This window comes from Meles meles, chromosome Y (genome assembly GCF_922984935.1).
Source record: "Meles meles chromosome Y, mMelMel3.1 paternal haplotype, whole genome shotgun sequence".
Taxonomy (NCBI): domain Eukaryota; kingdom Metazoa; phylum Chordata; class Mammalia; order Carnivora; family Mustelidae; genus Meles; species Meles meles.
The window spans coordinates 41,522,073-41,548,274 of NC_060088.1; positions in this window are offsets into that span (position 1 = coordinate 41,522,073).

The following is a 26,202-nucleotide window of genomic DNA, read 5'->3' on the forward strand; positions in this document are numbered from 1 at the left end:
TGGAGGTTTTCCCAGGCTGGGGCTTGTAAGCTGCTCCAAAGAGCAAGCTCCCTTCTGTGGTACATGGGGGCTCCATTTTGGTGGCTGCAGAGTCCCCCATATGGAAAGACATGGTAGCAGAACTCACCAAATAGATTCTGGAAAGGCCAGCTCAGCTTATCATTTGGGCTCAGGAACAAGGCACTTTGGATCTGAAGACTCTAGGGAAATTGGACAGGGGGCTGAGTTGACAGAGAGCCTCATGCTATAGGGACAAAATGCTGACTTGTGTCCAGGGAGAGTTTAGAATGTGGTGGGGCCTCAGGCTCCATGCAAGATTCTCCTCCCCTGAAGGTTGGTCGCAGCTCCCAAGAGCCAGGTACGGTTCTGCGGACAGAAGGTGTTCTGTTTTGTGGCTCAGGGACCAAGTGTTGAAGCATATGTAGGTATTTCAGAACGTACCTCTGGGGACAGATGCCTGCAAATCTCAGTTAGGAATCCGTTGAGGTCCTAGGGGCATGTCAGTTAAATCTTCTGACTCAGGGCCATTGACCTGTGTGTCTGCCTAGAGGTAGGTGTCTGGCATGTGTCAGACTGTGCATTTCTGTCCAGAGTGGCCAATGAAATTGGGTGGTCTCAGGGGCATTCCAGGTGTCTCCCAATATGCAGGGTTTGTGCAACTGTGACGGACAGAATTTCCTAAGGGAGGGCAGACAGAATCCTGCACAGAGGCTCCATATGCCCCATCGTGGAGAGCCTGTCGGCCAGGGCTTTGGGGACAAAAGTCTGCACCCACAAACTCAGGTTAGAGTGAGGGGCGAGGTCATGGCAGGCCCGATCTGCAGACTATGAGGGCAGTGCAACGGGATCGGATATTAGGGCGATGGGGAGGCAGGAGCACAGACTTTTCTGTCTGGGTTGTGTGTCTCTGTTGGCCATGGAATGGAGGGTTGCCCTCTGTGGCCATTAGAGATTCTGCCTCTGTAATGTTTCTGCTCAGCATCCAAGGGTTTGGTATCTTTCGGAGGGAAGGAAAGAGTGCGGTTTTCTGTCTCAGGGGTCCCGCCATAGCAGGAATTCCAGAGTTAGCTTCTGGGTCCAGGCGACCAGAGAACCTGACCGAGGGTGAAAATTTGAGCCTAGGGCCATGTCAGGCCAGTTATGCGGGATCCTGGTCCAGCTAGCGAGGGGGCTATTTTGAAAGTGGGCTGATGCTAAGGCACAAAATGCCTGTTTGTGCCCAGGGCAGCCCTCCTGGGTGGGTGTGGTCTCATGGGCCAAGCAGCTGGCTCCCACTTGGAGGGTTAGTACCCCATCCCCACAGCAAGCTTTTCCCTTCGTGGGGAAGGAGGAGTGCTCATTGATGCTTGAGGTTCCCCCATAGCCCAGGATTTGAGCTATGGTCTGGAAACAGACACCTGAATACCCAGGTTGGGTAGAGATGACAGTTTCTGGCCTTGACACGTCCCACCTGAAGGTTATGGGGACCACTACCTGGGGGACTGTTGGGAGATCAGCGCTCAAGCTGTGTCAGACAGAGCATTAGTGCAAAGCATGGCCTAGGACATTGGGGGGCCGTCGAGGTCCGTGCATTTGATCCTCACGTGGGGATTCTGGCAGAGTCCTAGGGCCCTTGTTCTTTCTGGAGGGCAGGCAGAAGACTGCGTTGGGCTCCTGAATGAAAAATCTGGAAGGCTGCGTGGCCAGGAGGCTAAGGACAGAATTCTGAATGCACAAGCGCCTGTTCCATTCAGTGCGGAGCACCTTGCATTTCCAATGTGCAGCATCTGAATCAAGATCTCCAGCACCTGAGTCAGGGCAATTGTCAGATGGTCGCTCAGGCTGGAGTTTGTGTCCATGATGCCTGATTAATGGAAGGGTGACCTCATGAGGCCATGGAGGTTTCCCAGGCTGGGGCTTGTGAGCTGCTCTGAACAGCAAGCTTTCCTTCTGCGGTACAGGAGGGTTACGTTTTTGTGGCTGCAGAGTCCCCCATATGGAAAGACATGGTAGCAGAGCTCACCAAATAGATTCTGGAAATCCCAGCTCAGCTTATCATTTTCGCCAAGGAACAAGGCATTTTGGATCTGGAGACTCTAAGGCAATTGGCCATGGGGTAGATTTGACAGGGAGCTTCATGCTATAGGGTCAAAATGCTGGCTTGTGTCCAGGGAGAGTTTAGAATGCAGCAGGGGCTAAGGCGCCATGCAGGATTCTCCTCCCCTGAGTGTTGGTTGCAGCTCCCAAGAGCCAGGTTGCCTTCGGGGGACAGGAGGTGTTCTGTTTTGTGGCTCAGGGATCAAGTGTTGGACCATATATAGGTATTGCAGAACCTGCCTCTGGGGACGGATGTCTACAAACCTCAGCTAGGGTTCTGTTGATATCCTGGAGGCATGTCAGTTTCCTTCTTCTGACTCAGGGCCTTTGACCCGGGTGTCTGCCTGGAGTTAGGTGTCTGGCATGTGTCAGACTGTGCTTCTATGTCCAGAGTGGCCATAGGAGTTGGGTGGGCTCAGGGGCCTTGCAGGCGTCGCCCAATCTGGAGGGTTTGTGCAAATGTGACAGGCAGAGTATCCTTTGGGAAGGCAGGGAGAGTCCTGCACTGTGGCTCCAGATGCCCCATCATGGAGTGCCTGTCGGCCAGGGCTTTGGGGACAGAAGTCTGCAAACACACACTCGGGTTAGGGTGTGGGGCCACATGATGACAGGCCCGGTCTGTGGATGGTGAGGGCAGTGCCCCGTTATCTGAAATGAGGGGGAAGATGAGTTGGGAGTATAGACTTTTCTATCCGGGTTGTGTGTCACAGCTGACTACGGAATGTAGTGTAGCCTCATGGGGCCATGGGGTATTCTGCCTCTGTGAGGATTCTTTCTGCCTGGGTCCCAACGGATTGGTGTCTTTCGGGGGGAAGGTAAGAGTACTGATTTCTGTCTCAGGGGTCCCAACATAGCACAGATTCCAGAGTTGAATTCTGGGTCCGGGCGCCTGGAGAATCCAACCGAGGGTGAGGATTTGGGCCTAGGATTGTCGCGCCCAATATGCGGGCTCCTGGTCCAGCTAGCGAGAGGGCTGTTTTGAAAGCGGGATGAGGCTAAGGGTCACAATGCCTGTGTGTGGCCAGTGCAGCCCTCCTTTTTGGGCGTGGTCTCATAGACCATGCAGTTGGCTCCCACTCTGAGGGTTAGACCCCCATTCCCACAGCAACTTCTTCCTGTCGTGGGGAAGAAGGAGTGCTCTTTGATGCTTGAGGTTCCCCCTTAGCAAGGATTTGAGCTATGGTCTGGGCACAGACGCCTGAATACCAAGGTTGGATAGATGTGACAGTCTCTTGCCTTGGCGGGTCCCACTTGCAGGATAAGGGGCCCGCTACCTGGGGGGCTGTTGGGAGTTCGGGGCTCAGGCTGTGTCAGACAGAGCATTAGTGCACAGGGCGGCCTAGGACATTGGGGTGCCATTGAGGTCCGTGCAGGTGGACCCTCACGTGGGGATCCTGGGCAGACCTCTAGGGACCCTCTTCCTTCTGGAGGGCAGACAGAAGACTGCATTGTGACTCCCGAATGACCAATCTGCAGGGCTGGCGGGCCAGGAAGTTATGGACAATTCTGAACGCACAAGTGCCGGTTCCGTTCACTGCTGAGCACATGGCATTTCCAATTTGAAGCATATGAGTCGAGGCCACAGCACCTGAGTCATGGTACGTCTCAGATGGTCACTCATGCTGGAGTTTGTGTCCATGATGGCTGATGAATGGAGGGGTGGCCTTATGAGGCCATGAAGGTCGTCCCAAGTTGGGGCTTGTTAGATGCTCCGAATGGAAAGTTTTCCTTCTGCGTGACTGTGGGAGTCCGTTTGGATGGCACCCGGGTTCCCCGTATTGAAAGACGTCGTAGCAGAAGTCACCGCATGTCTGCCTGGAAAGCCCAGTTCCGCTTACACTTCCAGCCCAGGAACAAGGCAATTTTGATCTGGTGGGTTGGGGCAAAATGCCCAGGGGACTGAGGTGACAGCCTCATTCTGATGGGAAACAATGCTGGCTTATGTACAGGGAGACCTTAGAATGTTGTGGGGGCTCAGGCGCCATGCAGGATTCTCCTCCCCTGAGGGTTGGACGCAGCTTCCAAGAACCAGATTGCCTTCTGGGGACAGGAGGTGTTCTGTTTTGAGGCTCAGGGATCAAGTATTGGGCCATATGTAGGTAATCCAGAGTTTTTCTCTGGAGGTAGATGGCTTCAATCCTAAGCTAGGTTTCCGTTGAGGTCCTAGGTTTTATGTCAGGTTCCATCTTCTGACTCAGGGCCATTGACCTGGGGGCCTGCCTGGAGGTAGGTGTCTGGCATGTGTCTGAAGCCGCCTTTTTTCCAAGGCGGCCAACGAATTTGGGTGGGCTCAGGGGCATTGCAGGTGTCTCTCAATCTGGAGGATTTGTGCAAATGTGACAGGCAGTTTCGTTCAGGTCGGCTGTGCTGTGGCTCCAGTGGTCCCATACTGGAGGGCCTGTCGGCCAGGGATTTTGGGACAAAAGCCTACAAACACACACTCGGTAAAGGGTTCTGGGCGATGTGTTGTAGGCCCGATCTGTCGACCTTGAGGGCAGTGCCACGGGATCTGAAATTAGTTCGATGGGGAGGCGGGAGCAGGCTTTTCTGTCTGGGTTGTGTGTTCGGTTGGCCTGAGATGGAGCAGTAGCCTCATGGAGCCATGGGAGATTCTAGCTCTGTGAGGATTCTGCCTGGCTCCCAAGGGTTTGGTGTATTTTGGGGTAAGGGAGGAATGTTGTTTACCATCTCAAGGGTCCTGCCATAGCATGGATTCCAGAGTCAGTATCTGGGTCCGGGCCCCTGGAGAACACTAATGAGGGAGAGGATTTGGGCCTAGGGGTATGTCAGGCCCTCTATGCGGACTCCTGGTCCAGATAGCGAGGGGACTGTTTTGAAAGCGGGCTCAGCCTGAGGGTCACAATGCCTGTTTGTGGCCAGGGTAGCCCTCCTGATTGGGCGTGGTCCCATGGGTCATGCGGCTGACTCCCACTCTGAGGGTTAGTACCCCATCCCCACAGCAAGCTTTTCCCATCGTGGGGAAAGAGGAGTGCTTTTTGATGCTTGAGGTTCCCTCATAGGCCGGGATTTGAGCAATGGTCTGGGCACAGATGCCTGAATACCCAGGTTGGGTAGAGATGACAGTCTCACGCGTTAGCACGTCCCACCTACAGGATATGGTGCCCGCTACCTGTGAGGCTGAAGGGAGGTCGGGGCTCAGGCTGTGTCAGACAGAGCATTAGTGCACAAGGTGGCCTAGGACATTGGGGTGCCGTCAAGGTCCTTTCAGTTTGATCCACACATGGGGATTTTGGGCAGATCGCTAGGGCCATACTTCTTTCTGGAGGGCAGGCAGAAGCCTGTGTTGGGGCTCCCGAATAAACAATCCGGAGGGATTTTGGGGCAGGAGAGTGAGGGCAGAATTCTGAAAGCACAGTGCTGGTTCAGTTCAGTGCCAATCACCTGGCATTTCCAATGTGCAGCGTCTGACTCGAGATCTCCAGCACCTGAGTAAGGGTTCATGTCAGATCGTTGTTCACGCTGGAGTCTGTGTCCATGATGGCCCATGAATGGAGGGATGGCTTCATGAGGCCATGGAGGTTTTCTCAGGCTGGGACTTGTGAGCTGCTCCGAACAGCAAGCTTTCCATCTGCGGGACAGCAGGAATCCATTTTGATGGCACCATGGTCCCCCATATGGAAAGATGTCGTAGCAGATGTCACCACATGGGTGCCTGGAAAGCCCAGCTCTGCTTCCCCTTCCAGCCCAGGAACAAGGCCGTTTGGATCTGGTGGCTCTGGGGCAAAGTTCTCAGGGTGCTGTGGTGACAGGGAGCCTCATTTTGATTGGTCACAATGCTGGCTTGTGTCTGTTGAGACCTTAGAATGTGGCGGGGGCTCTGGCGCCATGCAGATTCTCCTTCCTTGAGGGTTGGATGGAGATTTCGAGGCCAGGTTGCCTTCTGGGGACAGGAGGTGTTCTGTTTTGAGGCTCAGGGTTCAAGTGTTGGACCATATGTAGGTATTCCAGAGTTTGCCTCTGGAGGCAGATGGCTGCACACCTAAGCTAGGGTTCTGTTGAGGTCCTAGGGCTATGTCAGGTTCCATCCTCTGACTCAGGGCCATTGACCTGGGTGTCTGCTTGCTGGTAGGTGTCTGGCATTGGTCCAAATGCGCCTTTTTTCCAAGGCGGCCAACGAATTTGGGGTGGCTCAGGGGCATTGCAGGTGTCTCCCAATCTGGAGGGTTTGTGCAAATGTGACGGGCAGAGTTTCCTACAGGTGGGCAAGCAGAGTCGTGCGCTGTGGCTGCAGAGGCCCCATCTGTCAGGGCATGCTAAGCCAGTTAGATGGAGATGGCCAATCAGTGGGGCGTGCATATATTTACTGAGGTGTGTTGCCATCCCATTGGTGACCTGTGTGTGGGCCGAGCTCAACCACCTCTATAAAGGCTGGTCCATGAGGCTGGTGCAGGGTAACAGGAGGTGTTAGAGTAGGGGTTAGCAGGAGACATTAAAGTATCCATTAGGGAAGCCATTGGGAGCCATTAGGGTAGTGGTAGGAGTGGTAGTGTCAGGGTTGTGGAGAGTGACAGCGCCTTTTCCGTAATCGGGAGCTTCGAGAGCAGCATTGCTTGGAGTTTTGCCGCTCTGAGCAGCGGCTCCGCCAGGAGCGGCCCTGTCAGGAGCGGCATTGCTGGCAGCCTTGTCCCAGGGAGCTGCCTCATCTGCAGTGGCCTCGTGGCCCCAAGCAGCGGCCTCGTGGCCCCAAGCAGCGGCACCACCTGAGCAGCGGTGCTGTCACTAGACAGTCTGGGAGCGGCCTCATCGGCAGCGGCCTCGTCCTGGGGAGTGCCCCTGTCCAGAACGGCATCATCGCGAGTGGCCTCAATGCAAGCGGCATCATCTCCAGTGGCCTCGTCCTGGGGAGAGGCCTCATCTGCAGTGGCCTATCCGCCCTGAGAAGCAGCGCGGACGGGCAGTGGCACTGTCACTAGACCATCGGGGAGCGGCCTCCTCAGGAGTGGCCTTATCCTGGGGAGCAGCCCCATTGGCAGCAGCCTCTTCATAAGCGGCCTTATCCAGTGTGGACTCGTTGGCAGTGCCGCCGCTGCTCGTGCTGTCATGAGCCCAGGGAGGGGCCTCATGAGGAGCGGCTTCATACAGGGAGCAGCCTTGTTTGCAGTGGACTCGTCGTGAGCGGCCACATCAGGAGCGGCCTCATCAGGAGTGGCCTTGTCCCAGGGAGTGGACTGTAGTACAGTGAGGGTGAGGCAGGGAGCCTCCAGGAGGGACCACAGGGCAAGGAGACGGTGGCCCCAAGCAAGGCTAGGGCACGTACTGGTCAGTTTGATTTCTGATGCATGGCACGAAATAGTGTTGCTTGATTTTCGCTGTGTCAGATTCGTTCCTTTGTTCACGGACCCAACGTTGGGGCCTCGAACCAGGATCAAATGACAAGAACAGAGCCACCATCGGAATTTCTGGAAAAAGCCTCTATTGAGATCTTGTCTATCTGTCTGGTTGAGGAGCTACAGGGTATAGCCCAGCAGGGAGAAGCTGGACGTGGCCAAGTTCCCCAGGGCTGGAGTGGATGTGGGGATGCCCCATCCCTCTGCTGGTAGATCGACAGGGTTCTCAAGTCCCCCTGGGCAGTCGGGCGGTTCGAGTCCCCCTAGGTGTACATGGGGTTCGAGTCACCCTGGGTGGTCAGGGGGCTCAAGTTCCCCTAGGTGGTCGGGGGTTTCTAGTCCCCCTAGACGCACAGTGGGTTCAAGTCCCCCTAGGCAGTCGGGGGTTTTGAGTCCCCCTAGATGTTCGGGGGGTTCGAGTTCCCCTAGTTGGTCAGGGAGTTCGAGTGCCCCTAGACAGTTGGGGTGTAAAGAAAGCCCCCACCAGTGGCAGGTTCTGGGTAAGAATCATTGGGCTTGCAGTTGTCTGGATCTTTTTGTCTGTTGTGTGGTTTGTTGTGTTTGTTTTGTTGGGAACCAAGGAAGTCCCCACCAGCAGCAGGCTCTAGATGGGGATCACTGGGCCTGTGGTTGTCTCTGCCTTTTTTTTTTTATTGTCTACTGTGTTTTTTGTTGTATTTGAAGAAATGGGACAGCAGGGAGTAAGGGAACTGTGACACCCCAGGACTTGTTCTCAAACATTTCGGGGATTTCCAAGGTAAATTCACTCAGTCAGGTGACAAGGTTTACCTGGGAATACTAAAAACACTCTGTCAATTAGAGTGGCCCACTTTCTCCTACATCTGCCTTGGCTCGGATCTATTCTGCCCTGAGTGAGGTCTTTGATCTACATCGAGACCAAATACCATACATTGTGGCCTGGCGATATCTGATAGAAGAGCCACCATCATGGCTCAAGTCCCACCTTCCCCCTGCTAATGAAACCATCTCTCTTCCTCTAAGGCAGGTCAGAGCACCAACACCAGAACAGACAGATGAGGGGGAGCCAGGGAAGAAGACCGTCCTACCTCCATCGGATGTGGAGGATGTGGAATTCCCCACCGCCCTTTATCTGTCTCCTAAATCCGACTCTTGGTCCCAAGATGTCGTTACCAGTCCATCTCATATGCGGTCGGGATCTACCTATGGGACCACCAAGCAGAGAGACAGCCCTGATCCTTCCCCTTTCCTCTATCCCCCTCATCCTCCCTTTACTTCACCAGTACTGTCTGCACCAATGCTGCCTCTCCGTGACGCTGCTCTACCAGATGCGAGAGGGCGCCCCCACCTAGACTATATCCCTTTCTCCTCTTCCGACATCTATAACTGGAAGACCCAACACAAATCCTTTTCTGTCTACCCTCAGGAATTACTTAGTCTCTTGGAAACTGTTTTAGTTACCCACCAACTTACCTGGGTGGATATTCAACAGTTCCTAATGGCTCTCTTTAACACAGAAGAGAGGGATCGCATCATGTGAGAAACCCAGAAGGTGATAGCTGCGAGACTTGGCAGGGACCTCCATCCCTGACGAATGGAAGACTACTGCCCAAGGGAACCCCCTGACTGGGATCCAAATTGCGATGAGGGTAAGGAGAGTTTATGTTTCTACAACCAGACTCTACTGGGAGGCCTCCGTGCAGCTGCAAGGAGACCCATAAATTTATCCAAAATTAGTGTGGTGACTCAAGGTAAGAATGAGTCTCCAGGAGCTTTCCTAGAAAGGCTAATTGAAGCCTATAAAATGTATAGCCCAATCGACCATGAGGCACCCAAAAATCAGAGGGCAATGAATCTTGCGTTTGTTAGTCAGTCAACCCCAGATATAAGGAGGAAACTTCAGAAAATCGAAGGGTTTGAAGGGAAGAATCTGACTGAGTTAGTGGGAATAGCAGAAAAGGTGTTTAACAAGAGGGATGCACAAGAGGATGAAAAACAGAAAAAAACTGGTTAAGGTTTTGGCATTACATGAGGTGGGGAGGAATCAGGTTGGATATAGTAAATGGAAGGAAAAGCCTAAGCACAGAGAAGGCAGGTGGAAATACTTAGATTCAGATCAGTGCACTGACTGTTAAGGTAAAAGTCATTGGGCCAGGGAGTGCCACAAAAAGAAGACAGCAAAGCTCGCCACCAGAGACTGATGAGGTCATGGTTTGGAGCCCTCTCTGAACCTTGAGTAAAAATTGAAGTGGAGGGGAAATGAGTTGATTTTTTGGTGGACATTGGAGCCCAATTTTCATCATTATTTAAAACTATGGGAAAACTATCTGGAGAAGACATAAATGGACAACAGAATGGACTTTAAATTTGGCCTCGGGAGTAGTGAAACATCAATTTTTGGTCGTCCCTAATGCCCCATATAACTTGATGGGAAGAGATCTCCTCCACAGTTAAGAGCTGGCATTCAATTCTTGGAAGCAGACATGACTGTAACCTTGAGACAACCCACTGTACAGGTGCTTATGGCAGAAGTAGATGAATACCTCCTTTATGAGCTAGTCTCAAATCCAGAGGAAACAAAGGCGGGGAGCCTTCTCCAAATCCTACAAGTCGAGTTTCCCAAGGTCTGGGCAGAAGGGAAGCCCACTGGCTTTACCATGGAACAAACTCCAGTGGTGTACAATTAAAGGTGATGGCTACAGCTATTCGCGTTTGGCAGTACCCCCTTCCCTGGGAAGCAAAGGAAGGGATAAGAAAACACATTAACCGCCTCCGAGGAGATGGGATCCTAGTTCCTTGCAAATCTCCATGGAGCACACCTTTGCTGCCTATCAAAAGGCAGAGACTGGGGAGTACTGACCTGTTCAGGACTTGCGGGAAGTTAACAAACGGGTTGAATATATCCTCCTGACATTGCCTAACCGCTACACCCTGCTCTCCATCCTGGGCCCCAAAAGAACTGTGTATACTATCTTAGATCTCAAGGATGCATGTTTCTGCATATCTTTAGCAAGGAATCTCAGCCCCATTTTGCTTTTGAGTCATCCGACGTACAGAAAGGGTTTCAAGGCCAACTCACCTGGACAAGACTTCCCCAAGGATTCAAGAATTCACCCACCATTTTTGATGAGGCCCTACACGAGGATTTGCATGTGTACAGAAACTACAACCTAGGAGTCACTCTGTTACAGTATGTTGATGACTTGCTGATAGCTGCCGAGAACTATGAGTCATGCTTGCGAGGGACAAGAGATCTCTTACAGATTCTGCAGGAAAAAGGGTATCGGGTGTCATCAAAGAAAGCACAGCTCTGTCAGAGGCATGCCACTTAACTAAGCTTTGATCTTCACGAGGGAGTGCGTTCACTGTCTGAGTCCAGGAAACAGGTGATCACACAATACACCTGCCCCACCACATCTCGACAAGTGAGGGAGTTTCTTGGGACAGTGGGCTACTGTAGGCTGTGGATACCGCAGTTTGCAGAGATTGCCCAACCTCTCTACTAACTGGCAAAAGGGGGGACTCATTATGATAGAGTTCGGCTGAGGCTGAAGAATTATTTCGAGAATTACAAGAAGCCTTACTACGTGTCCCGGCATTGGCCATCCCAAATGTTACCAAGCCCTTCCACTTGTATGTGGATGAAAAAGCAGGGGTGGCCAAAGGAGATTTGACTCAGAATCTGGGGCCTTGGCAAAGGCCAGTAGCCTATCTTAGCAAGAAACTAGATCCAGTAGTGGCTGGATTCCCCTCTTGCCTCTGCATAATTGCTGCCATGGCCCTCTTGGTCAAGGATGCAAGTAAATTGAATTTGGGTCAAAAACTCATCTTGACCACCACCCATGCTATTGAGGGCCTTCTGGGGACTCCACCAGACCGATGGATGACAAACACCTGAGTGACGGGGTATCAGGCCCTCCTCCTCAATGAACCAAGAGTGACCTTCTGGCCTCTGGCAATGCCAAATTCAGCCACGCTGCTGCTAGCAGAACTGGCTGACCATCCACATGACTGCAGGTGTGTCCTAACCCAAGTCTCAGGAATAAGGTCGGATCTCAGAGACATACCCCTCCCAGATGCCGAGATGACTCTGTTCACAGATGGAAATAGCTACGTGGTCAATGGAAAGAGGAATGTGGGGGCTCGGTAGTTTCTCCCGAGCAGAAACTCTGGACAGCAGCCCTGCCACACGGAACTTTGGCACAAAAAGCAAAACTGATTACACTCACCAAGGCACTGCACATGGCCAAAGGTAAAACTGCTACCATCTATACTGACAGCAGGTGTGCCTTTGTTACTCTCCATATACATGGGACTATTTATAAAGAAAATGACCTATTAACAGCAGAAGGAAAAGGAATTAAAATCACAGGATATATATTGGCTCTCCTCCAGGCTATTTGGGACCCAATTTGCATTGCCCGGGACACCAAAAGGGGACTGATCTGATTTCAAAAGGAAACCAATCAGCAGATCAAGCCACAAAGCAAGCAGCTCAAGAAACAGTACAAGAACTAGTTACACTCTTGGCTCCAGCCCTACCAGAAAAACTGAATTATTCAGAAGAAGATTTAAAGTATTTACAGAAATGAGTTAAGGTGGACTATGAAGGGGGCAGGGCTAACACTGAAGCGGGAAAAATAATTCTTCCTCGAAGACTAGGCAATAAGTTAGTAGACCAGATACATCATGGTACTCATTTGGGGAAAAGCAAACTCAAGGAGCTTATAGGTAAGCAGTTCCAGGTTTCTAAATTAGGGTGTATGGTTCAGGATGTATTTGATAGATGTGCTCAATGCCAGACAGTTAATGTGGGAAGGACTTAAATGGGTAAGGTTCCTAAGGAACCAGGAATATATTGGGAAATAGATTTTACAGAAATGAAACCTGGAAAATGAGCACAAGCACATGTTAGTTTTTGTAGATACCTTTTCAGGCTGGGTAGAGGCTTTTCCTGCCAAACATGAGATGGCAGGAGTGGTAGCCAAAAAGCTACTAGAAGAAATAATTCCTAGGTTTGGGCTGTCTCTCACAATCAGGTCAGACAATGGCCCTGCATTTGTGAGTTCAGTCTCACAGGCACTGGCCAAGGCCTTGGGCACTAATTGGAAACTACATTGTGCCTACCAGCCCTAGAGTTCAGAGCAAGTAGAGAGAATGAACCGGACTCATAAAGAGACCTTGACAAAACTAATTCTGGAGACTGGCAGTGGGTGGGTGGATCTCTTTCCTTTCTCCCTCCTCAGGGCATGATGGACACCCTATTTACCAAGGTAACCCTATTTGAAATAATGTTTGGGAGACACCCCCCCCATCCTCGACTACAAGAGGTTGACCTAGCATAAATGACTGAGCAGTCTGTACTCCAGTCACTGCAGGAATTACATTCTGTCTTTAAAAAAACCCACTCAGGGATCCGGACTGCCCAAACTGGGATGGAGACAGAGGTGGAAACCCATCCTTACCCACCTGGGGTCTTGGTTTGGATATTTCGCTATCACGGGGGAAACTTGGAGCCTCGCTGGAAGAGACCATTTACTGTTATCCTCACCACCCCCATGGCTATAAAAGTAGAAGGCATCAGGGCCTGGATTCACGTGGGTTATGTCAAACGAGCCAAGGATGAGGACGCCCCCGAGAGATGGAAGCTGTAGCAGACAGACCCCGCTGACCATGGACTAAAGTGAAGACTAAAAAAACTGTGAGTTTATTGTTGCCCCTATTGTTACCTGTTCATGAAAGTATAGGTGGGAAATTAGATGAGCGGAATTAGGAAAAAAATGGAAAGGTTATACAAAGCATTCAATGGCTATCTCATCAGCCGACTGTGTGTTATGGTTACTTTTTGGCCCCTGTATTATAAACGCCCTAATGTCATTTGTATCAAAGAAAATTGGAGCGATAAAAATGTTAGTCTTACATGTTAATAAGCCCCCTTACAACAGGAGAACATAGAACTGGCTGAAAATCAAGGATTTGATTAATTTCCAAAGAAAAGGGGGGAATGTAGGGGCCTGATTAGCCAGAGGAAATGTAAACTCCAGATTTAAGGGTGGGGCAGGCCAGATAGCTGTATCCAATCCATGGGGTGTGCATATATTAACTGTGGTGAGCTGAAATCTTATTGACCACCTGTGTGTGGGCCGGGCTCAACCACCTCTCTAATGGTTAGTCTTTGAGGCTGGGAGGGGGGAGAACTAGGAGGAGTTAGAATAGCTGTTGGAGAAGTAGGAGGAGTTAGAATAGCCGTTGGAGAAGTAGGAGGATTTAGAATAGCCATCGGAGAAGTAGGAGGAATTTGAATACCCATTAGAGAAATAGGAGGAGTTAGAATAGTCGTTAGAGAAGTAGGAGGAGTTAGAATAGCCTTTAGAATAGCACAATAGGACACTGAGGGGAGTCAAGATGGTGGGGATGTATGAGGATGCGCCGTTTCAACCTGTACCCTAAAGTGAGCTGATTACCTACCAAAGAACTCCAACCACCCATGAAATCAGCCTGAGATCAGAATTATACACGTCTGGATCTCTACAGGAGCTGAAGACGCCAGTGGCAGGTAAATCAGACTGGGAGCATCTGACTGATATCGGAAGATAAACAAAAGGGGGAGGGAGCCACCAGAGGTGACCAATTGGAAAGTAATACCCCAATACGAGAGTGCCCTGTGTCTGGGGACCAGCATTAACTTGGAGTCTGGTTGAAAGCACTCAAAAAACAAAGAGCAAAGGATCGCAGGGGGAAATAGTGGGAACCTGGGCGGTTAGGGTCAGGGACTTAAGTCCCTGGACCCAGGACAGCCTCCCCTGGCGCTGAGCCAGAGAGAGTGCGGCGGAGAAATCAGGTCTCCATCCCTGAGCCGCCAGTGCGCCTGAACGCCAGCGTGCCCCAGAACGAGTGGGGTCTGACTCCCATGAGGGGCTGGGAGCCTGGCCAGATGGCAATCCTGAAACACGCGCATCCCACACCCTCCCTTGGGATAGGTGCTCATAGCTGATAGCCTGGAGCTCTGGCATCAGGAAAAACCAGGCATACCTAGCCCACGACAGCGGGAAAATCTCAGTGTGCGATCTCTGCTCAGAACCTCTCTGGCAGTCTGGAGCTGCCCAGACAGCCACCACTGCCCTGGTTTTGGGTACAACGAGGAGCTCCTGCATCCCCAGGGACAGTGACTCAAAACAGACTCTGCCAGCAGCTCTTGCAGAACATTCTGAGGCTTCTCTCTGAGAGGGAGGTCGGGGTGCAGTTTGCTCTCCTCTAAACCTCCAAAAACCATCAAAAGCTGTCAAGGCGAGAGAAAGCAGATGAAAGAACATAAAAACTCCCAGAAAACAAAAGCCTGAAAAAAAATAGTTTCCTCAGAGGCCACCCCCTTGAGGGGAGCGGGAGGACCTAACTCAGGGAACATCATTGTCTGAAAACCCATGTGGCAGGCCCCTCCCCCAGAAAACCAACTAGGAAGGAAGAAAAAAAAAAGACTACAAGAGAAAAACCACCACTACTTCATAAATACTACTTTTATTTTTAACTCTTTACCAATATTCTGGTTCTTTTTTTTTCTTATACATACAGATAAGTTTTTAACCTACTTACCATCACACTGAGATGTCCAGTACATCAAATACTTTAATAACCTTCTAACCTTAACTTTTTGATACATACACCCGTGTTTTTCCTTTGCTTTTCTATTTTTTTAATTCTTTTTTTAATTTTAACTTAGTTTAGTCTAGTTTATTCTTTTTAATTTTTATTTTCTACTATACATATAGAGTTAAACTTCAAGGTAATCCCCTTTCCCCAATCAATGCTACCCCTATAGTCAAACCAGTTTCTAATCCCCCTGTAACTTAGGAAAGTTGAGTCCCTTAACAAAAACATGAAGATACCTTCAGGAAGAATCAAAATAACCTTCCTCACCCACACTGAGAATTTATAACCCCTCTCCCAATTTTTCCTTCTGTCAGTGTTTCTATGAATTTGTGTTTGTCCTGATAATATATAAATCTTATACTTGGGGTTCTTTCTGATGAGCTTCTTCCCTTTTATTTTTGCTTATATATATTTTTTATTTCTGTTGTCATATACTTTTATCAGTCTTTTTGTTTGTCTGTTTTTGTTTGTATATTCACAAATCTTACCTTGTGGCCCATTTGGGCTGAGCCTTCTCTTTTATCTTCCCTTTTTTTCCTATCTCTCTCTCTCTCTCTCTCTCTCTTTTTTTTTCTCCTTTTTTCTTCTCCTTTTTTTTTCTTTCTTCTTCTCTATTTCTTTTTCTTTTCTTTTTTCTCTCATTTGGGTGGGGAACCCTGATTGCACAGAAGTGTTCCAGGGTGTACATTGACGGCACCACAATCGATAAGCCCAGCTGCATCTGTTCAGTCATCTCTTACCAAAATGACTAGGAGGAGGAATACCCAACAGAAGAAAAATACAGAGGATGGGCCTTCTGCAACAGAGCTAATGGCTATCGACATAGACAATATGTCAGAAAAGGAATTCAGACTAACAATTATCCAGGCAATAGCTAGGTTGGAGAAAGCCATGGATGACCAAACAGAATTGATTAGGGCAGAACTGAAAGCCACCAGGGAAGATGTTCACAATGTTAGGGAAGAACTGAAAGCCACCAGGGATGATGTTCAAAATGCTCTCAATGAGTTCCAATCTAATCTAAATTCTCTAAAAGCTAGGGTAACTGAGACAGAAGATAGAATTAGTGATCTGGAGGACAAACAGATAGAGAGAAAGGATCAGGAGGAAGCCTGGAACAAACAGCTCAGAAGCCACGAAAACAGAATCAGGGAAATAAATGATGCCATGAAATGTTACAATGTCAGAATTATTGGAATCCCTGAAGGGGAGGAAAAAGAAAGAAGTCTAGAAGATATAGTGGAAGAAGTTGTCTCTGAAAATTTTCCCAATCTCACGAATGGAAACAATGTTCATGTACTTGAGGCAGAGAGATTTCCTCCCAAAATTTTAGATTCTCGAAAGTCCTCACGACACCTTATAGTTAGAATGAGGAATTATGTTTCACGACAGACCCACTTAAAAGCAGCTAGGACAAAGAAGCTCCTTATGTACAGAGGAAAACCCATTAGAATAACGTCAGACCTTTCCACAGAGACCTGGAAAGCCAGGAAGGGCTGGCAAAATATATTCAGAGTACTAAATGAGAAGAACATGCAACCAAGAATACTCTATCCAGCAAGACTGACATTTAAAATGGATGGAGAGATAAAGAGGTTCCAAGACCAGCAAGGCTTAAAAGACTATGCAACCACCAAGCCGACACTGCAGGAAATATTAAGGGGGGTACTATAAAAGAGAAAAAAAACCCTAATAATATCATTGAACAGAAATATAGAAACAATCTACAGACAGAAAGACTTCAAAGGCAACACGATGTCAATAAAAACCTATCTCTCAATAATCACTCTCAATGTGAATGGCCTAAATGCACCCATAAAATGAAACAGGGTTGCAGATTGGATAAAATGAGAGGACCCATCCACATGTTGTCTACAAGAGACCCATTTTGAACCTAAGGATACACCCAGACTGAAAGTGAAGGGATGGAGAAGCATCTTTCATGCCAATGGGCCTCAAAAGAAGGCCGGGGTAGCGATTCTCATATCAGATAAATTAGATTTTAAACTAAAGACTGTAGTCAAAGATAAAGAAGGACACTACATAATTCTTAAAGGAACAATCTGCCAAGATGATCTAACAATTGTGAATATCTATGCCCCCAATATAGGAGCACCCAATTACATAAGAAAACTATTAACCAAGATAAAGAGTCATATTGATATGAATACAATAATAGTAGGAGATCTTAATACGCCTCTCTCAGAAATAGACAGATCATCGAAGCAGAAAATTAATAAAGAAATAAGAGCATTGAATGAAATATTGGACCAGTTGGACCTCATAGACATATACAGAACATTCCACCCTAAAACAACAGAATACTCATTCTTCTCAAGTGCACATGGAACCTTCTCCAGAATAGACCACATACTGGGTCACAAAGCAGGACTCAACCGATACCAAAAGACTGACATTATTCCCTGCATATTCTCCGATCACAATGCTTTGAAACTGGAACTCAATCACAAGGAAAAGTTCAGAAGGAACTCAAACATCTGGAAGCTAAAGACCACCTTGCTTCAGAATGCTTGGATCAACCAAGAGATCAAAGATGAACTTAAACAATTCAAGGAAACCAATGAGAATGAAGACACTTCGGTCCAAAACCTATGGGATACAGCAAAGGCGGTTCTAAAGGGGAAATACATAGCCATCCAAGCCTCCCTCAAAAAATACTGAAAAATCCAGAATACACCAGCTGTTGCTACACTTTAAAGAACTGGAGAATCAACAACAAATCAAACCAACTCCACATGCAAGAAGGGAAATAATCAAGATTAGAGCAGAGATCAATGAGGTAGAAACGAGAGATACAGTAGAACGTATCAATGAAACTAGAAGCTGGTTTTTTGAAAGAATCAATAAGATCGATAAACCATTGGTCACAGTAATCCAAAAGAAAAGAGAGAAAGCCCAAATTAATAAAATTATGAATGAAAAGGGAGAGATCACAACTAACACCAAGGAAATAGAAACAATCATCAGAAATAATTACCAACAGGTATATGCCAATAAGCTAAGCAACCTAGATGAAATGGATGCATTCCTGGAAAACTACAAACTCCCAAAATTGAACCAGGAAGAAATTGACAACCTGAGTAGACCAATATCTAGTAACAAGATTGAAGCAGTGATCAAAAACTTCCCAAAAAACAACAGCCCAAGACCTGACGGATTCCCTGGGTAATTCTACCAAACTTTCAAAGAAGAAATAAGACCAATTCTCCTGAAGCTGTTCCAAAAATTGAAGCAGAAGGAAAACTTCCAGACTCTTTCTATGAAGCCAGCAGTACCTTGATCCCCAACCCAAGCAAAGACCCTACCAAAAAGGAGAATTTCAGACCAATATTACTGATGAATATGGATGCAAAGATTCTCAACAAGATCCTAGCAAACAGGATCCAGCAGCACATTAAAAAGATTATCCACCATGACCAGGTGGGATTCATCCCTGGGTTGCAAGGTTGGTTCAACATTCGCAAATCAATCAATCTGATAGAACAAATCAATAAGAGAAGAGAGAAGAACCACATGGTCCTCTCAATTGATGCAAAAAAAGCATTTGACAAAATCCAGCATCCATTCCTGATGAAAACGCTTCAAAGTATAGGGATAGAGGGAACATTCCTGAATTTTATAAAATCTATCTATGAAAGACCCACAGCAAATATCATCCTCGATGGGAAAAAGCTTGCAGCCCTCCCGTTGAGATCAGGAACACGACAAGGATGCCCACTCTCACCACTCTTGTTCAACATAGTATTAGAAGTTCTAGCAAAGTCAATCAGACAACAAAGAGAAATAAAAGGTATCCAAATTGGCAAGGAAGAAGTCAAACTCTCTCTCTTTGCAGATGACATGATTCTTTATATGGAAAACCCCAAAGACTCCACCCCCAAACTACTAAAACTCATACAGCAATTCAGTAACGTGACAGGATACAAAGTCAATGTACAGAAATCAGTGGCTTTCTTATACACTAACAATGAAAATACAGAAAGAGAAATTAGAGAATCGATTCCATTTACTATAGCACCAAGAACCATAAGATACCTGGGAATAAACCTATCCAAAGAGGTAAAGGACCTGTACTCGAGGAACTACAGAAGACTCATGAAAGAAATTGAAGAAGACAAAAAGATGGAAGACTGTTCCACGCTCTTGGATTGGAATAATAAACATTTTTAAAATGTCTATACTGCCTAGAGCAATCTATACTTTTAATGCCATTCCGATCAAAATTCCACCTGGATTTTTCAAAGAGCTGGAGCAAACCATCCTAAAATTTGTATGGAATCAGAAGAGACCCTGAATTGCTAAGGAAATGTTGAAAAACAAAAACAAAACTGGCGGCATCACGTTACCCGATTTCAAGCCTTACTACAAAGCTGTGATCACCAAGACACCGTGGTACTGGCATAAAAACAGACACATAGACCAGTGGAACAGAGTGGAGAGTCCAGATATGGACCCTCAACTCTATGGTCAAATAATCTTCGACAAAACAGGAAAAAATATTCAATAGAAAAAAGACAGTCTCTTCAATAAATGGTGCTGGGAAAACTGGACAGCGATATGTAGAAGAATGAAACTCGACCATGCTCTTACACCGTACACAAAGATAAAGTCAAAATGGATAAAAGACCTCAACGTGAGGCAGGAATCCATCAGAATCCTAGAGGAGAACATAGGCAGTAACCTCTTCGATATCAGCCACAGCAACTTCTTTCAAGATATGTCTCCAAAGGCCTAGGAAACAAAAGCGAAAATGAACTTTTGGGACTTCATCAAGATCAAAATCTTCTGCACAGCAAAGGAAACAGTCAACAAAACAAAAAGGCAACCCACGGAATGGGAGAAGATAATTTCAAATGACAGTACAGACAAAAGGTTGATATCCAGGATCTATAACGAACTTCTCAAACTCAACACACACAAAACAGATAATCATATCCAAAAATGTGCAGAAGATATGAACAGACACATCTCCAACGAAGACATATGAATGGCTATCAGACACATGAAAAAATGTTCATCATCACTAGCCATCAGGGAGATTCAAATTAAAACAACATTGAGATACCACCTGACACCAGTTAGAATGGCCAAAATTAGCAAGACAGGAAACAACGTGAGTTGGAGAGGATGTGGAGAAAGGGGAACCCTCTTACACTGTTGATGGGAATGCAAGTTGGTGCAGCCACTTTGGAGAACAGTGTGGAGATTCTTCAAGAAATTAAGAATAGAGCTTCCGTATGACCCTGCAATTGCACTGCTGGGTATTTACTCCACAGATACAGATGTAGTGAAAAGAAGGGCCATCTGTACCCCAATGTTTATTGCAGCAATGGCTACGGTCGCCAAACTGTGGAAAGAACCAAGATGCCCTTCAACGGATGAATGGATAAGGAAGATGTGGTCCATATACACAATGGAGTATTATGCCTCCATCAGAAAGGATGAATACCCAACTTTTGTAGCAACATGGACGGAACTGGAAGAGATTATGCTGAGCGAAATAAGTCAAGCAGAGAGAGTCAAGTATCATATGGTCTCACTTATTTGTAAAGCATAACAAATAACATGGAGGACATGGGGAGATGGAGAGGAGAGGGAGTTGAGGGAAACTGGAAGGGGAGATGAACCATGAGAGACTATGGACTCTGAAAAACAACCAGAGGGTTTTGAAGGGGCGCGGGGGTGGGTTGGGGTTTGGGAGGTTGAGGAACCAGGTGGTGGGTAATAGGGAGGGCACGTACTGCATGGAGCACTGGGTGTGATGCCAAAACAATGAACACTGTTATGCTGTAAACAAACAAACAAACAAAAAAAAGAATAGCCCAATAGCCAATAGAGTGGCCATTGGGAGCCGTTAGGTAGTCATAGGAGTCATAGCGTTTGGGTCGTGGGGAGCAGCGTCGCCCGGAGCTGTGGCCTCCTGCCAGTGGTCTTGCCGCCCTGAGCCACGGCCTCGCTGGAGTGGCCTCGCTGGGGCGGCCTCAGCAGAGTGGCGTCATTCCGGAAAGCGGCCTCTTTGGCCTGAGGCCTCGTCGTCGAGTGGCCTCCTCCAGAGCGGCCTCTTCATCATCGGGAGCGGCCTTGTCCGGAGCGGCCTCTTCATTGTTGGGAGCGGCCTCATCTGGCGTGTGGCCTCGTCTGGGGAGCGGCCTCCTCCGGGGAGTGGCCTTGTCGGAGTGGCCTCATGGGGAGCAGAGTCTGTGTGGTCAGGATTATTGTCCTCATCATCCTTGCCTCTTTTTCATTGGGAGCGGAATCCTCCTTGTCATTATCGCCTCTATGTAAGTGACAGCCCCGACCATTCGGTTTAGTTTCTGATGCTTGGCGTTAAATAAAGCTATTCTTGATTTTCACTTTGTGTCAGTTTCATTCCTTTGATCAAGGACCCTAATAGCTGTTTTCCGTCTCAGGGGTCTCGCCAGAGCAGGGATTCCGAGACGGTGTCTAGGACCGTGTGCCTGGAGAACCCGACCAAGGGTGAGGATTTGGGCCTAGGGGCATGTTATGCCTGATATGCGGGCTCCTGGTCCAGCTAGGGAGGGGGCTGGTCTGAAAGTGGGCTCTGGTTGAGTGTCACAATGCCTGTCTGTGGCCAGAGCAGCCCTAATGGGTGAGCGTGGTCTCATGTTCCATGCAGCTGGCTCCCACTCTGAGGGTTAGACCCGCATCCCCACAGCATGCTTTTACCCTGGTGCGGAAGGAGGAGTGCTCTTTTATTCTTAAGGTTCTTCCATAGGCTGTGATTTGAGCTATGGTCTGGGCACAGACGCCTGAATACCCAGATTGGGTAGAGATGACATTCTCAGGCCATAGCAGGTCCCACCTGCAGAATATGTGGCCTGCTACCTGGGGGGCTGAAGGGAGGTCCGAGCTCAGGCTGTGTAAGACAGTGCATTAGTGCACAGGGCGGCCTACGTTGTTGGGTTGCCATTGAGGTCCGTCCAGGTTGATCCTCAAGTGGGGACTCTGGGAAGTCCCCTAGGGCCCTTCTTCTTTCTGAAGAGCAGGCAGAAGACTATTTTGTGGCTCCGAATGAACAGTCTGGAGGGCTGTTGGGCCAGGAGGGTGAGGACTGAATTCTGAATGCAAAAGTGCCGGTACCATTCAGTGTCAAGCACATGGCATTTCCAATGTGCAGCGTCTGACTTGAGATCTCCAGCACCTGAGTCAGGGCACGTGTCAGATGTAGGTCACACTGAAGTTTGTGTCCTTGATGGCCAACAAATGGAGGAGTGGCCTTATGAGGCCATGGAGGTCTTCTCAGGATGGGGCTTGTGAGCTGCTCTGAACAGCAAGCTTTCCTTCTGCAGGATGGCGGGAGTCTGTTTGGATGGCACCAGGGTCCCCCATATGGAAAGACATCACAGCAGAAGTCACTGCATAAATGACTGGAAAGCCCATCTCCGCTTACACTTCCAGCCGAGAAACAAGGCCGTTTGATCTGGTGGCTCTGGGGCAAAGTGCCCATTGGGCTGAGGTGACAAGGAGCCTCATTCTGATGGGTCACAATGCTGGCTTGTGTCCAGGGAAACCTTAGAATGTGGGCGGGGGCTCAGGCAACATGCAGAATTCTCCTAACGTGAGGGTTGGACGCAGCTCCCATGAGTTTTGTTGATTTCTGGGGACAGGAGGTGTTCTGTTTTTTCATTCAGGGATCAAGTGTTGGACCATATGTAGGTATTCCAGAGTTTGCCTCTGGAGGCAGATGCATGCAAATCTAAGCTAGGGTTCTGTTGAAGTTCTGGCGGTATGTCAGGTTCCATCTTCTGGTTCAGGGCCATTGACCTGGGTGTCTGCCTCGAGGTAGGTGTCTGGCATGTATCCAAATGCACCTTTTTTCCAAGGCGGCAAACAAATTTGGGGTGGGCTCAGGGGAATTGCAGTTATCTCCCAAACTGTAGGGTTTGTGCAAATGTGACGGACAGAGCTTACACCGGGTGGGCAGGCAGAGTCCTGCACTGTGGCTCCACTGGCTCCATCCTGTAGGGCCTGTCAGCTAGGGCTTTGGGGACAAAAATCTGCAAACAGAAACTCGGGATAGGTTTCTGGGCGAGGTGATAGCAGGCCCAATCTGCAGACCATGAGGGCAGTGCCACTGTGTCTGAAATTAGTGCTACGGGCAGGTTGGAGTGCAGGCTTTTTTGGCTGGTTTGTGTGTCCCTATTGGCCATGGAATGTAGTGGTATCCTCATGGGGCCATGGGAGATTCTGCCTCTGTGAGTATTCTGCCTGGCTCCCAAGGCTTTGGTGTCTTTTGTGGGGAAGGGAAGAGAGCTGTTTTCCATCTCAGGTGTCCCGCCATAGCAGGGATTCCAGAGTTGGTTTCTGGGTCCTGGTGCCGGAAGAACCCGACCATGGTGAGGATTGGTCCTAGGAGCATGTCATGCCTGATTGCGGGTGACTGGTTCAGCTAGCAAGAGGGCAGGTTTGAAAGCGGTCTCAGGCTGAGGGTCACAATTCCTGTTTGGGTCCAGGGTAGCCCTCCTGGGTGGGCGTGGTCTCATGGGCCATGCAGCTGGCTCCCACTCTGAGGGTTAGACCCCCATCCCCACAGCAAGCTTTTCCCATCGTGGGGAAGGAGGTGTGCTCTTTGATGCTTGATGTTCCCACATAGGCCGGGATTTGAGCTATGATTTGGGCACAGACCCATGAATACCCAGGTGGGTTAGAGGTATCAGTCTTTAGCCTTGGCACATCCCACCTGAAGGATATGGGGCCCTCTACCTGGTGTCTGATGGGTCGGAGCTCAGGCTGTGTCTGACAGAGTATTAGTGCACAGGGCAGCCTAGGACATTGGGGTGCCATCGAGGTCCGTGTAGGTTGATGCTCACATGGGGATTCTGGGCCCTTCTTCTTTTGGGAGGCCAGGCAGAAGACTGCGTTGTGGCTCCTGAATGAACAATCTGGAGGTCTGGTGGGCCAGGAGGGTGATGATGGAATTCTGAACACACAGGTGCCAGTTTCTTTCAGTGCCGAGCACATGACATTTCTAAAGTGCAGTGTGTGACTCGAGATCTCAGCACCTGAGTCAGGGCACGTGTCAGATGGTCGCTCATGCTGGAGTTTGTGTCCATGATACCTGACGAATTGAGGGGTGGCCTCAGGAGGCCATGGATGTCTTCCCGGGCTGGGGCTTGTGAGCTTCTCTGAACAGCAAACTTTCCTTCTGGGGGACAGGGAGAGTCGTTTTGATGGCACCAGTGTCCCCCTAATGGAAACATGTAGCAGTATTAGGGTCTGTGATCAAAGGAATGAGACTGGCACAAAGCGAAAATCAAGCAAAGCTTTGTTTAGTGCCATGTATCAGAAATGAAGCTGACCGGTAGGTGCCTGAGTCTTGCTGGGGGCCAATGCCTCCCTGCCCTGGAGTCCCTCCTGGAGATTCCCTGCCCCCCCCTCACTGTACCACAGACCGCTCCTGTCAAAGCCGCTCCCGGCAAGGCTGATGCAAATACCTCTCCTGTCAAAGCCGCTTGTGCAACGCTGCTGCTACTGCTGCTGCTCGAGTCAGTGAGGCTGCTTGCGGTGGCACTGCTGGTGCTGCTGCTCTCACTCCACGCAGTGCCACTGTAGATGCCTCTCCTGTCAAGGCCGCTCCCGAAGGCACTGCTGGTGCTACAGATCAAGGCTGCGAGGTCGCTCACGGAGGCGCTGCTGCTGCTGCTGCTGCTCCCTCTCCCGGCGAGGATGATGAGTCTGCTCCCAATGGCTCCCCTACTGGCTACCCTGACTCCTCCTGCTGTCTCCCCCTGCAGCTTCATAGACCAACTTTTATAGAGGTGCTTGAGCCCGGCCCACACACAGGTGGCCAATGGGATTGCAATACACAGAGAAAACTGCACAGGCATGCTAGGTCTGACACACACACACACACACACACACACACACACACACACACACACACACAAACTGCTACGTAACACAGAGGTGGCCAATTGAATTTCAATTTGCCCTAGTAGATATATGTGCTCCCCACTGATTGGATGTCTTCACCTGGCCTGACCCGCCTTTGTATTTATGCTTTGCAAGTAAGTTCCTCTGGGAGGGGTGGGGTCAATCTAAGTTCACTACATAAACACAGAATGACTCCCTCTGGCCAACCAGGCCCTTACAGTGTCTTTGCAGTGTTCTGCCATGACTGCTAGAGAAAAACCATCCTGGGTCTTGAGCCTTCCCTTTGAAGGCAGGCGAGAGTTTCAATACTTACACCAAGAACAGCAAATGCGCAGATTATCGGGCAATTACAGATTATCGGGTCTTACACCAAGAACAGCGAATGCACAGATTATCGGGCAAATACAGATTATCGGGCAAAGCATCTTTGCTAAATTCCTCCATTTGTCATTCTTAAGAATGTCCCATTAAATACTAGTGGTATTTAACAACTGTTTTTAACTGCTGCTAAAGTTAGTATCTTAACTTTTTATTTTGGATACTGTCTCACAGTCTGCTTTATCTGCTTTATCTTTATCTGCTTTATCTGCTGTCAATATGGTTGCCATCTGCGTGGTGCACATTTTCACATCCTCTTACTTTGAACCTATTCATGTCTTTGAGTCTATAGTGTGTCTCTTGTGGACAGCATATATATGAGCTTGGCTTTGTAGTGTGTCTGACAATCTCTGCTTTTTGATTTGGAGTTCTGGGTCTACCCTCATGTAATGTATAATCCTTGATGTGGTTAGATGCACAGTCGCCATTTTGCTGTTTTCTGTATCTCTTATTATGTCCATTTCTATATGCCTGTATGTTTCTATATATTTCTATATGACATACAGAAAATATTTAAGACTTAAAATTTTTTTTAGATTTATCTATTTTTTAATTATTTGACAGAGAGAGAGAGAGAAAGACAGGGACAGAGAGAGGGAACACAAGCAGGGGAAGCAGCAGGCAGAGGGAGAAGCAGGATCCCCACCAAGCAGTGGGCCCAATGTGGGGCTCCATCCCAGGACTCTAGGATCATGTCCTGAGCCGAAGGCAGATGCTTAACGACTGACCCACCCAGGTGCCCCAAGACTTAAAAATGTTTTTACTGTGGTAACATATGTAATCTAAAATTTGCCATTTAAACTATTTAGAAGAATACAAATCAGTGGCATAATTATATTTATACTGTGTCTCATGTCTT